The sequence below is a fragment of the Tachypleus tridentatus genome, chromosome 4 (assembly GCF_004210375.1).
Source record: "Tachypleus tridentatus isolate NWPU-2018 chromosome 4, ASM421037v1, whole genome shotgun sequence".
NCBI classification, from domain to species: Eukaryota; Metazoa; Arthropoda; class Merostomata; order Xiphosura; family Limulidae; genus Tachypleus; species Tachypleus tridentatus.
In genome coordinates, this window is record NC_134828.1 from 121,494,782 (window position 1) to 121,507,646 (window position 12,865).

At 33.3% G+C, this 12,865-nt stretch overlaps 1 long non-coding RNA gene across 1 annotated transcript; it reads left to right on the forward strand.

The window, feature by feature from the left end:
* Positions 1-31: 31 nt before the first annotated feature.
* On the forward strand, positions 32-12,463 carry LOC143249960 (uncharacterized). Its single transcript, XR_013028056.1, has 3 exons — positions 32-1,006; positions 5,723-5,820; positions 11,364-12,463. It is a non-coding gene; the product is annotated as an uncharacterized LOC143249960 (long non-coding RNA).
* The last annotated feature ends 402 nt before the right edge of the window (positions 12,464-12,865 follow it).

Sequence of the window (12,865 nt, forward strand, 5' to 3'; positions counted from 1 at the left end):
AAACAGGCTACTTTTATATAGTTGACATATTGTGTAACAAGGCTTATTTTACAAATTATAATTATCCAGCCACTTTACAGTTTTTGTCGAAGTTAGTCCCAGCCCTTAGATGGTAATCAGTTGTTTTGATGAAACATTTTCCTAAATGGCACATATTTACTTGGTGATTTGTGCTGATTGGCACTTAAGGTCTAGTGCAGCATAACAGAAGATGCTGGAAATGAATTTTCAGATGATCCCTTAACCTCTAAACAATGTATTGATTAGCACCTAATAACTAGATGAGAAAAAAACAAACTTACATGTTATTTTGACAAAGCTAAAATGTTTTTTTCCATTGATTGTGTTTACAGTTAATTAAATGATCATGGAAAATTTAATAATAACTTATTGAAATGCCATAGAATTCTTTATTTTTCAAAATGTCCTAAACTTGTACTTCTTCCCCCAATGACACAGCAGTATGTCTACAAACTTACATTGCTAGAAACTAGGTTTTGATACTGGTGGTGGGCAGAGCACAGATAACCCAATGTGTATTTTGATACTTGTGGTGGACAGAGCACATATAACCCATTGTGTCTTTTGATACTGGTGGTGGGCAGAACACAGATAACCCAATGTGTATTTTGATACTTGTGGTGGACAGAGCACATATAACCCATTGTGTATTTTGATACTGGTGGTGGGCAGAGCACAGATAACCCATTGTGTATTTTGATACTGCTGGTGGGCAAAACACAGATAACTCAATGTGTAGCTTTGTGCTTAATTTCCCACAAACTCGTGATTTTACTTTTGAAATTTTGAGACATATAAAAATGAAAAAGAACAATCAAGTAATTGTCAATAGTTCATCAATACAGAATTGACTTTTTTATATTTCATTTTATCTTTAAGTTACATGTGAAGACTGCTCTTTATGTTAAAATTTATTTTTTGATGCAATAGGTTTGTTGGGTATCCAGGATATTACAATTAATTGTTTGGATATCGACAAGAGGAAGTATGTATAACATTGTCATTTTTTTGTTATATAAAAGTTCAGCTGTTAAAATGTTCTTTAAAATGTTTTTTTTGTACACAGTTTATTCATAGTACTGTATAATAATTCCAAAACATACTTAACTTCTGTTGACACTGCAGCTATTTCTCAATCTCCAGTGTCATTAGCTGCCTGGTTCAGTGGTTCTTTGAAGACATTGTGTCAGTATGTGGAATACTTCTGTTACTCTCCTATCTTGTTGCTTACATGATCTGGCCAGTTCCTCTTCTGATGGTTTTCTACTACTTCCTGTAGATTTGTTTACCACATCTCCTAGGCTTTTACCAGAAATGAGTATTTTCCTCAGTCATATACTCTTTTATTTCCAAGGTCCTTTTATTTTTCATGGTATACCATTCTGGGGTGAGTGCTTCTGAGGCAGGAATGCTTTCTTTTTTCAACTTCATACTAGCAACTACTTTTACTATAATTACTACCAGTATGCAACAGGTACTGTCAAAATGAGGTGTCCTGTAAGATCATTTAGACACCTACCAGATGATATTATGGATTGGCACTCGTAACATTCATGAATACAGCTAATCTTGCTGTTCTTCATGTTGAACAAATTGTGATTGGTTTGATTTGAATAAAATGTAGGGAACTTGATTCACCTACTGCAGAGTTTCCAGAGCTCTGTTTTTATCACCCCAGGCTGTATGAGTAGAGCTTGAGAATCTGTGGTAGACAAGAGGCTTTTTAACCAAAGTTTTTGAGCGTGATCAACCACTCCTGGAGAAGAGGGCAAAGTAAGGGGTCCTTCTTCTAGGGTTCTTGGATGTTTTTTTCATATTTCAGTAAGAGTGGCTCCAGCCTTCCTGGGAGCCTACTCATAATTTTGGTTCATATTTTGCATACAGTTATCTCGTTGGGGAGTGCAAAACCCTTCTCTTTGATCAGTGCCAATTTCAGTTATCATTCATGGAAGTTGGTTCACTATATCGTAAATCTGAAACCAAAGCAGTTCCATCCTAAGTCCTTCGTTGAGGGCAGGTTCCACATAATTCCAGGGTTAAGTAGAATACACCTTACCTACATGGTTAGGGACTGAGAATGAATGTTCATAATTCCAAACCAGATGAATTCTGTTCCTTTGTTGAGTATGGCATATGGGATCCCATCATTCCGAGCCTCAGGTGTTACCTTTTGGACTCATTCAGGTGGAGAAGAGAATCTGTCCACTTAAGTGTTGCTTTCTTTCTTGTTGTTATTCTGATGGTGCCAAATGCAACATTTTGTGGTTACAGTATATATATATACACACACACACATAATATTGTGGTCTAATAGCCATAGCCAGCAACATAGGATATAGGTACTACAACCCCTTAATTCAAACCCTGAGTCATAGAATCTCGGCTGTCTGGTCAGGGGTGGCCTACCTGATGATTACTTATATTCTGTTCTGCCTTTGATAGAGGAACTAAGCTCCAAGTGAAGAGCATATCTGTTCGGGAGGTAGGGTGTAATTTCCACACTCTTGTACCATTTTTCTCTTAGTACACTCCTGTTCTGTACAAATGCTTTGTGTGTAGATCATGTCTGCACTGCCCCCCTACACTTTTATAAATGTGAGATTCTAGCTATAGTGTTGGTGGATGGTAAGTATTATTGGAAACCATTTTCATTTTAAGAAAAATGTTAACTTTAGATAACTTTATAAAATAAGGATTCCAGAGACTTCTAATTTCCCAGTAATCTTGTAATTTGTAAGAAACTAAATCTGGAATGTAATTACCACTTTTCTGTTCTTTAAATCATAATAAATAACATGTTTCTGTTTTCTTTGTTTGCACTTTTATTTTTTATAAAATCCTACTTTTTTATTTACTTTTGCACTACCAAAATAATTAAGACAATTTGTCATTTTCAGACTTTCATTTATATTTCCTGGTAATATTGAAACATGAATGTTGTAAAGTATCTTTAAAGTTGATATAGTCATGTGAAGAATGTATGCAAAAATGGTGTCAGTTAGCCAAAATGGCCATTAACTTAATTAACTTCTAAATACGTAAGGATATTATGATTTAAGAATTTAAATAAGTTAAAAAGTAACTGAAACATTGAAGGGAATATTTTACTAATAATTGTGTTGTTTGTTCTTAGTTTAAGTTGAAATTTGCAAATAGGATTTGATTTTATACTGTATCTATGAAACTAAATATGATCTATAATTAAGGACTTTAGTGATTTTCTTTTCCAATGTTCTTTTTTGAGTTGTCTCTCAAACATATTCATAAGAATTTTTAAGTTTTTGAAATTTTCTCCCAGGAAATTATAAGTATTCAACATTGTCACTATGTTGTAGAAATGACACTAAACATAAAGCATTGTAAAACTATCTCCAATTTGCACATCTAAAACAGTGTTGCTAATACTTGTGTTTAGGCCTGAGTATCATTAGGACACCTGCATTGTTTTATTGCTACTAACAGTAGTAGAGATCTAGGCTTAGATAAGATCCAAAGTCAGTAATAATTATTTATACACACACAAATGTAGATTAGATTAGAAAGTAACCTACCTAAATTACTTGTTCTAATAAGCTACATTTTAATACATGTATATAAGCTCCCACATGACCTGCACTGTTTGAGGTAATCTACTTAACACAGACAACAATAACCTACTTTATCAATATGTATATGTTCAATCTGAAACCTGGTTAAACAATGTTTTGCTCAATAACATAATAGCAATCAACCAAATAACTATAAGAAGTCCTGTATTTACACTGGTATTTGGGACCTGTAGTCATGGTAACAAAACATGAAATCTTGATTTTTATTCAAAGTACACTTCCTCTTGGAAAAAAAAAGCATTATTAACCCTTTCTCTGTAGAAATCTTTTTCTGTGCATGTAACTCAAGGTTTTAATGAGTTACATTTAAAAGTTGATTAAACTATTTTATTTTTATGATATACTAATAAATATACATAGCTCATAATCCATATTTTAATAGTATGCAAGTTTAAAGATTTTACTTTCAGAAAGCAATATTTAAAATAGAAAAACTAGAATTTTCTTGTGTAAGAATTGCAACATTTTCTCTCTAAGCCTTTTTTTCTTTAATTTATTTATCACCCCACCAAGAAGTAAAAAATGAAATTTAAAGTAAATCACTTATTATGATATAATTTCACTTAGGCATACTATAATTTTTCATAGCCTTTGATATTACTTGGTTCCAGAGACATGAAATCAAATCCATCTTGCCACACCCACCTGTGACGTCCTCTTTATTAGAAATTACCAATAAGTGTTTGAGCCACTCAATACGGTGTTACTTAAAAACCAATAGAAATCCATGGTTTTCATCTGTCAGATGATTTATAGTATTGCAATGTTTCCTGTAAATATAATTCCATATTTTGCTTTCAATTCAACCTTGATTGCCATGGGAAATGCAATGTGTAAAATAGTTTAGTTTAGTTAGGTTAGATTAAGTAAAATAAGTACTACTGTTACTACTAATGATAATAGGCCTGGCATGGCCAGGTGGGTTAAGGCATTCGACTCGTAATCTGAGGGTTGCAAGTTTGAATCCCTGCCACACCAAACATGTTCACCCTTTCAGCTGTTGGGAAGTTATAATATGACAGTCAATCTCACTATTCATTGGTAAAAGAGTAGCCCAAGAGTTGGCAGTGGATGGTGATGACTAGCTGCCTTCCCTCTTGTCTTGCACTGCTAAATTAGGGACAGCTAGTGCAGATAGCCCTTGTGTAGCTTTGTGCGAAATTCTAAACAAAAATAAACATAAAAAAGGTATTATTGTGATGTAAAGAACTGAAATAATAGTGTAAACAAAATTTTAAAAAATACCAAAAGCACACAAACAAACAAAAAACTAATAATAATATTTTAAAAAATGTTCATGAGTAGCTTGTGCATAATGGAATTCAAAAGCATAACAACAGCTGCATATTTGTCACATGATTTACCACTTATTAAGGCATGAATAGTAATTAGTCAGGGGTTATAAAGGCAATAAAACAATAAAATTTAACAATGTGTATACATACACACACTATTATGATCATAAAACTATTTAGTATAAACATTAGTAGTTTAATATCATAATTTGAAGTCCTGTTTCTTTACTGTTTCAGGGGTTACACCAGTAACAAGGCTTCAGGTTTAGATATTACACAAAAAAAAAGTTTGTAATTTTTTAGACTAAAAAAAAGTATTTTTAATCTAAACATGGAAATGAACACTCAGACTAGTATACAGAAATTCTCTATTTATATATTTATACATATGTAAGTATTCATAGATACATTTTTAGTAAAAATACTCCATTAAAAAATATTATCTTTGGTGTGCAAAAAACTTGTGTTTACTTAAAGCCTGTCAAAATAATATGAATACATTGTAATACTATAACAAGCACAGAATAATTATTAGGTCAGTTCCTGGGATTGAGCCTGTCGTGAGAAAGTTAAACGATGAAGAATCAATCAAAGTTTTTCATGTTAGTCACACACATTCTTTAACGTTTTAGGTTTGAAACATTATTTTTTTGGACCATTTGGTTCTGGACAAGTTATTAGTGCTCTCACTCACTAACTTATACCTGATTGTACTTTTCAGTCTTGTGCCCTTTCTGAGATATTTTATAAAGTGATATAACAGTAATTTTGAAACTGTTTTTCTACATTTCCTTCTAGTGTAGAACAGGAGGGTGTTTGTTTGAACTCTCTTTACAGTTAGCTATAATTGTGGAAGGGAAGCAGTTCGTTAACACCGTGGTGGAAATGGGTGTTCCGTAAGTTTTTTAGTTAAAATAGATATTTATTGTAATAATTTCATGTAAGAACATTTTCTATGACAGTTGGCTCATTCTGAGACTTAAGAACTGTGCTGTAGTTTTTTTTTTTGAAAAGTGATTTTGATGTTTTCAAGATTCATAGTTTATTAATGTTCAGTCAAACATGTAGTAAGTCATGTTTCGTCTCATGAGATATAATATGGCATTAGCACTCCCAAGTAAATACAGTACTAACTCTACTGTTAGTAAACTTAATACAGTTTTACTACTGTTACCTTGTACGTTAAAACACTCAATTAATTACTTTAACTGATAGTAAAAGACTTAGGTCATCGAAAGACTTTCCAAACAGTTTCATGTTGTGCTTTACCAAACCTCTGTCATGTCTCTAATATTGATTGCTAGGTGATGAATTAGTGAAAAAAATTACCATAAATTATCATAAAAAAAATGAAAAGCGATACGTCCAACATTTGTTTTGTTTGTTACACTTTCTATTTCCTCCTATAACATTTTTTTCAGTAATACTGTGAGATTCCTAAACTCAAAATCAATTTTAAAGTTTTAAAGATCCATTTTTATACAGACTAGTTAAATCCAGTTTCTGGAGTCCTCCGCAATAAGTTTTTGTGTATTTGAACTGTATCTGATTACCTCAAACTTACCACTGCATCTTACCTCTTATCATCATGAATATGATAGTACCTATGGATATCTTTGCATATGTTCACTAGTATAAATCCAACTTTTTACAATGTTCAGGCATGGCCACGTGGTTAAGGCACTCGACTTGTAATCCGAGGGTCTTGGGCTCAAATCCCCGTCACACCAAACATGCTCGCCCTTTCAGCCATTATAATGTGGCTGTCAATCCCATTATTCACTGGTAAAAGGGTAGCCCAAGGTGGTGATTACTATCTGTCTTCCGTCTGGTCTTACACTATTAAATTAGGGACACATAACCTTCGTGTAGCTTTGCGCGAAATTCAAAATAAACAAAAACTTCACACCTGCTTGTAGCATTTTCAAGTAGTTATAGCAATAACTAGAAATTCTAAATTAGCCTAGAATTTAAGGGATGAAAGGTATCAAAATGTATATCAACACAATTATGGACTTCTATTCAATATAATTTGGTCAAAAATTACAAAATAATATCGCAAAAGTCTATTGGAGGCAAGTAATAAAGTTAATGTATGAAGAAATTAATGTTAAAATAGCAAACTAAAGTTGCCATATCTAGCTGAACTTTATGTAGGTATACATGAGTTATAAAACAATAAAATCTATTGATCAGGAGAAGCTATGTTGCTACTAACTATTTGTTCAATAAGATATCAAAAACATATTTTTAATCTTAAGTATCAGATCTTTGTATTTTAACTCAGTTTTATACAAAAATGTGCTGAAAAATTCATCTGCTTAAAACAGACCTAAATTTCAGAATAATGTAAATGTATCAATAATGTAAGTTGTTTAACACTAAAAATGTCACTTTGAGGTTGTTTTCAAGCTGAACATCTATTGTGATGGTTGTTAAATGATTTAATATAAAGCTCTAATAACAGTTGGAACCCAGCTTCAAATCTCAAAGCTTATTTTAACATAACAAGTGTGAACGTGTAAAGATGTTAGATGTATGTTAATGTAAGTATTAATTATCTGGTGTTCAGATACAATAAACAAGTTAATATTTTCTCAAAATGTATTCCACAAAGATACTCATATCTACACACACTATGTTGTTTGTAAGTCTGTCTATGAGATTTGCATGCAACTTCCTCCTTCCAATCCTTATGGAAACAAGATGGCCAAAGAAGGTTTATTCTAAGACAACTGGTAGGAAGCCAAGTCTTGAATACAAGACCTTTTAGTCCATATATGGAACAGGCACAGCTGTGACAGCACCAAAGCACGTGGACTTGGCTGAGGTGTCAATGAGCTCATTCCCACAAGTACTGTCATGGCCAGTTATCCAAACAAAACTGTATGTTAGTGGAAGATGAAGAAGATGGGCCAGTTGTTGCTGTTTAATATTGACAAGAACAGGATGGAATTTAATGTGATTCCAGAGCTAGAATCACTGCAAATAGTACAATCATTGTACTATTGTACTATGTCATCCAGGGCAAGGTAAATGGCATGCAACTTGGCAGCAAATAACAAAGCAAACACCGAGTCACAACAAACTCTGGCACAGTCCACAGAGTTGCCTAATTTTTGAACCATTTGTGTAAATCGAAATAGAAGAATGGTTCAAAACATGGTCAGCAAATAGAAGACAGTACCTTCTAATCAGGAGTATCTACCATCCTCAGATGGCTCAAAGAAAGGTCACAGGTGTGGATAATAATAAGCCATGGTGGGATAATGCTGATCAGTGGAGATAGCAATATCATCCAATGACATGCCCAATTCAACCAACTGTCCCTGCATACAAAAGCCTAAAGGAAAAATGACAGACCATCTATTCAGAAAGAGCAAATGGTGGAGGTTAAGAACAGGTTCGTAGGATTTGGTGTACAAGCTTTGGACTGAATAAGTGAGAAAACCCCCATGCAGAGCCAAAGCCCCAGATGGTGAATGGGGTACAGCATCTTCAAAGGTGAGGTCCTGGCAGAATCATAAACTCATTGTCCAATTTGGATCAAATGCAAGCACCTTGAGCACAGAACATTGATCCACTCGCTTAGAGGTGGTAGAGAAGACACAAAAGATATTTAGTGCCCTTGTACACTTGACACATAGCTGTTTGATGTGATGAATGAAAGAAAGCTTACGGTGAAAAATAAACCCCAAGAATTTTGCCTTAAGGACCATGGGAAGAACAACATCACCAAGAGGGAGCTCAAGATCAAAGAAGACAGAAACAAGGTGTTCTCTCATTGTTGAAGTCTTCTGTGATCGTCAATGTTTCAAGTCCAATCAGGTGGTCCAAGATGGTTGGTTGGTTCGTTGGTTGATTTCATGTTTTATGGCACAAAGCAGCTAGGCTATCTGCGCCAAATGTCCGGTAAAAAGGTAAAAATAAATTAAATGTAGTAAAATGCATAAAAGGAAATGAAGGTAAAACAAAACAGCATTGAAAAATAGAAAAAACATAAAACCAGTGTTGACACCTAGTTTACAATGTTAAGAGAGAAAGCAGAGTAAAAGAAGTTGTAAAGGACTTTCTTTAGCATAATAGTAATGATCATAACCCACCAGGAAGACTAACTGGTAAGTACAAGAACCACGATCAGTCACCTGCAGTTGGCCTTTCCAGTCCTGGTTCCGGGTTATGTGTCATAAGAGCCATTATCAAAAGGTAAAGTAAAATAAAAGTTTTAAAAGACACGTAGCAAAATCGTAATAATAATTAGCCAAATGTCTAGTAAAAAGGTAAACATAAAGTAAATGAAGTAAAATACATAAAAGGAAATGAAGGTAAAACCAAAACAGCAATTAAAAACATAAAATGGCACAAAACCAATGTTGACATCCAGTCTACAAAGTTGTAAAGGACTTTCTGTAGCATAATGCTGATGATCATAACCCACAAGGAAGACCAACAGGTAAGTACAAGAACCACCAGCTGTTACCTGAAGTTGGTCTTTCCAGTCCTGGTTCCGGGTTATGTGTCATTATGGCCAGTACCAAAAGGTAAAGTTATAAAAGTGTTAAAAGACATCTGTATAAATTGGAATGGAGAGATTGTTCTAAAGATGTTCAGTAAACAAAAGACGGTACTTCCAATTGGGAGTATCTGCCTTAATCAGATGACTTAAAGAAAGGTCACATTTGGGAACTGTAATGAGCCACAGTGGGATGGGCTGACCAATGGATTCTGTAATGTTATCCAAGGACAGACCCAATTCATCCAATTGCGCCTGGATGCGAAGACCAAAAGGAGCAATGGCAGATCATGTGCTCTGAAAAAGTATGGCCCACTGAGGAAGGAAAACACATCCCACATTTTCAGTCAATGCAGCATTTTGTATTTAATTTGTTTTCAAGTTATAACAAACTAACACATGCGTCATTTCTATGATTACTGATATTCCATTTCTGCCTTTACTTATGCATCATTAGTGAAAGAAAATGGTATAACTTGCATAACTATCAAGGTTTCCCCATTTAAACCCATACAGTTCCCCTGAAGTATATAAACAAGCTTTTGATACATATAAATATCATAGGTCTCAAAATAAGACACTGATAAACTTAAATTATAATGGTTATTCTAATCAAATAATGTATACTTTATACCATACTCTTCTTACAAATTAAATTTTTATTCACTTCTGGAACTCTTCCAACTAATACTACAAAAACTAATACAATAATTAAGTTTTATGCACAATGATACAAAAATATTAAAATGATGAACATCAACAGTATAAATATTTAATACTAAATATTAAGCTATTTGTTAGACCTCAGGCATGAAGCAAGAACATCATAATTCATGGTTTAATTACAAGTACTAAACTAACAAAATTCAAATTATAAAACTATAGAAAAATGGCTCTGTAAATATTATAGACAATATATGTTGGTCTTGGAGGGTATATTTATTCCATAAATTGTTTTGTGTGAATCTAATATTAACTGATTATTTGTGAGACACTATTATCAGTACTATACAGTTAAACTACTTTGCTTGAAACTTAAAGTTATTAGGATACCAAACAATTCCACAACATTAAATGGGTGTTATAATGAAAGATTTTGTTACTTGACTTTGCACAATTGCCTTTTATAAGTTTGGAACTTCTGAGTCAAAAGTATGAAACTACTATCATGATAAAGTATCCAATTAATTGTATTTGTATCTATCACACTTCACAGCTCGTCAAATCACCATGCCACTGAATTACTATTAATATTACGTATTAACGTTATTCATTTACTCATATTATTGTTAATATAGTATCACCACCACTGGGATTCTTCACCAACCTAATTCAAATTATCTTAAGTCTTGGTGACCTTGCATGGCCAGGTCGGTTTAGGCATTTCGACTCGTAATCTGAGGGTCGCGGTATCGAATCCCCGTCGCACCAAACATGCTCGCCCATTTAGCCGTGGGGGCGTTATAAGGTTACGGTCAATCTCACTGTTCGTTGGTAAAGAGAAGCCCATGTCTTACTGAATCACTATGTCAAGTTTGGTGCTCTTTTATCAATAAATGTGGAAACGTTTAATGAACAGATGCACACGTATAGTGACGTTTATTTAAATAGAAGATGAAGGTTCCAACTCACCCCTCAAGCCATCGTACGTCACTCTGTCAAGTATTTTGTTGATTGGTTACGAAATGAGGACACGTGGAAAGAAAAGTTATTCAATGATAGTTATTGTCGTTTATTGATAAAACAATGTATTACGTAGCAATAATTAAAAAGTAATGCTTAGATATGAAAATATGTACACATTTATGAAATATAGTTACTACATGACAAGTTAATGAACGATAGCAAGTAAAATAATGAGATTTTGAGAAATAAAAATCTCAGGTAAAATAAGTAGAGCTTGATATTTTTCCATGTTTCCTGAAGGAATAAAGACTATACGTTTGAGTATTGGTGGAATCAGACACAGGATTCCAGTTGAAACGCTCTCCAAATGTAAACTAGGCAGTTCACTTACCACTCCAGCACGTGAACAACATTGGTATCTTCCTGAAGATAAGAAATATCAGTTTCAAGGATGTGGGACCATATTCCCTTTCTTTATTCATTATATAAAGACATTTCATTATTCCTGAAGACGATCACAGTATTAATACATTCATACAAGGAATTACATGTTATGAAACTGAACCAGCAGAAGTTCTTTTATCACCAAAGCTTCTTCAAGATCAAAAAGATCGTGAGGATGATTTCATCAGCTGCATTGATGAAACATTAGCGTTTCAGACGGAATTTACTGATCGTGGATATTTAATGACGATTCACAGCTCAAAGAAAAGTTTGATGGAAACTTTACCAAAAGTGAAACCAAAGGCTGACAAACAATTTAAACATCTTGGATGGAAGGTGTCCACGTGTTTTAAAAAGTATAAGTTTGTAAAGACAATATATAATTGCCTTCTGTTTCAATCTGTGTCAAAACTAGGATACACCATCACGTGTTCTTCTGAGTGGCGCAATAAATCAACTGAAAATCTCACTACCCAATGGTCACTTCATAGACAACGAACGCATCATCCGGGAAGAACAACCAAGGCCAAACATGACTACAATTAAAAATGCAGTTCATCGTATCATAAAGAGATTGAAATTTTGGAAAACATAAGAAGTATATTTTTAATTTGAATTAGACTTAGTAGTTACTACTTTCAACTTTATGTGTACTAATATTAACCAAATTAATAGTTTTTGCTCATGTTATTTGAGAACAGTACAATTTCCATGACTACTTCCTTGAAGTTCATAGCTTTGTGTGGAAAATTTATTTTGATGTTAAAATCACTAATTGAATAAACGTTTAAAAACAAAATTATGTAAAATTTAAATAAAGAAACAGTTACGTAATTCTGCTATTCCTCATTCTATGTTGGTGTAATGTCTTTTTTGTATCTGTAGCTCAAATAAAGATTCTTTTGAAAAAACACACGTGTGTGTGTGTGTTTCTTATAGTAAAGCCACATCGGCTATCTGCTGAGCCCACTCAAGGGAATCGAACCCTTGTCTTTTTCAGTAATATAGTGACGTACTGAAAAGGTATGTTTTAATAGATGATTCAGTTTTAGATTGTGAAAGTATGATTTATAATAAGTACAATAATACACATTGAAACTTACACAGATTATTTCTTTTCATTTGATCTACGGTATCGCTTTACAAATAGTAATAGTAACGATCTTACATGGAAACACCACAGTTTAGTGGGTACGTTTATTTAAATTATTTCTTAGTTATTCTTGGCGTTAGAAATTACTTTTCTGTCGTATCGAATGTACACATTATTTTCTTTTTATCAGCATAGAGCATTTAAATGCCTACTAAACAGCCATATCAAATACAAATATAAAGTCAAAGTGTTATTTAAGAGATGA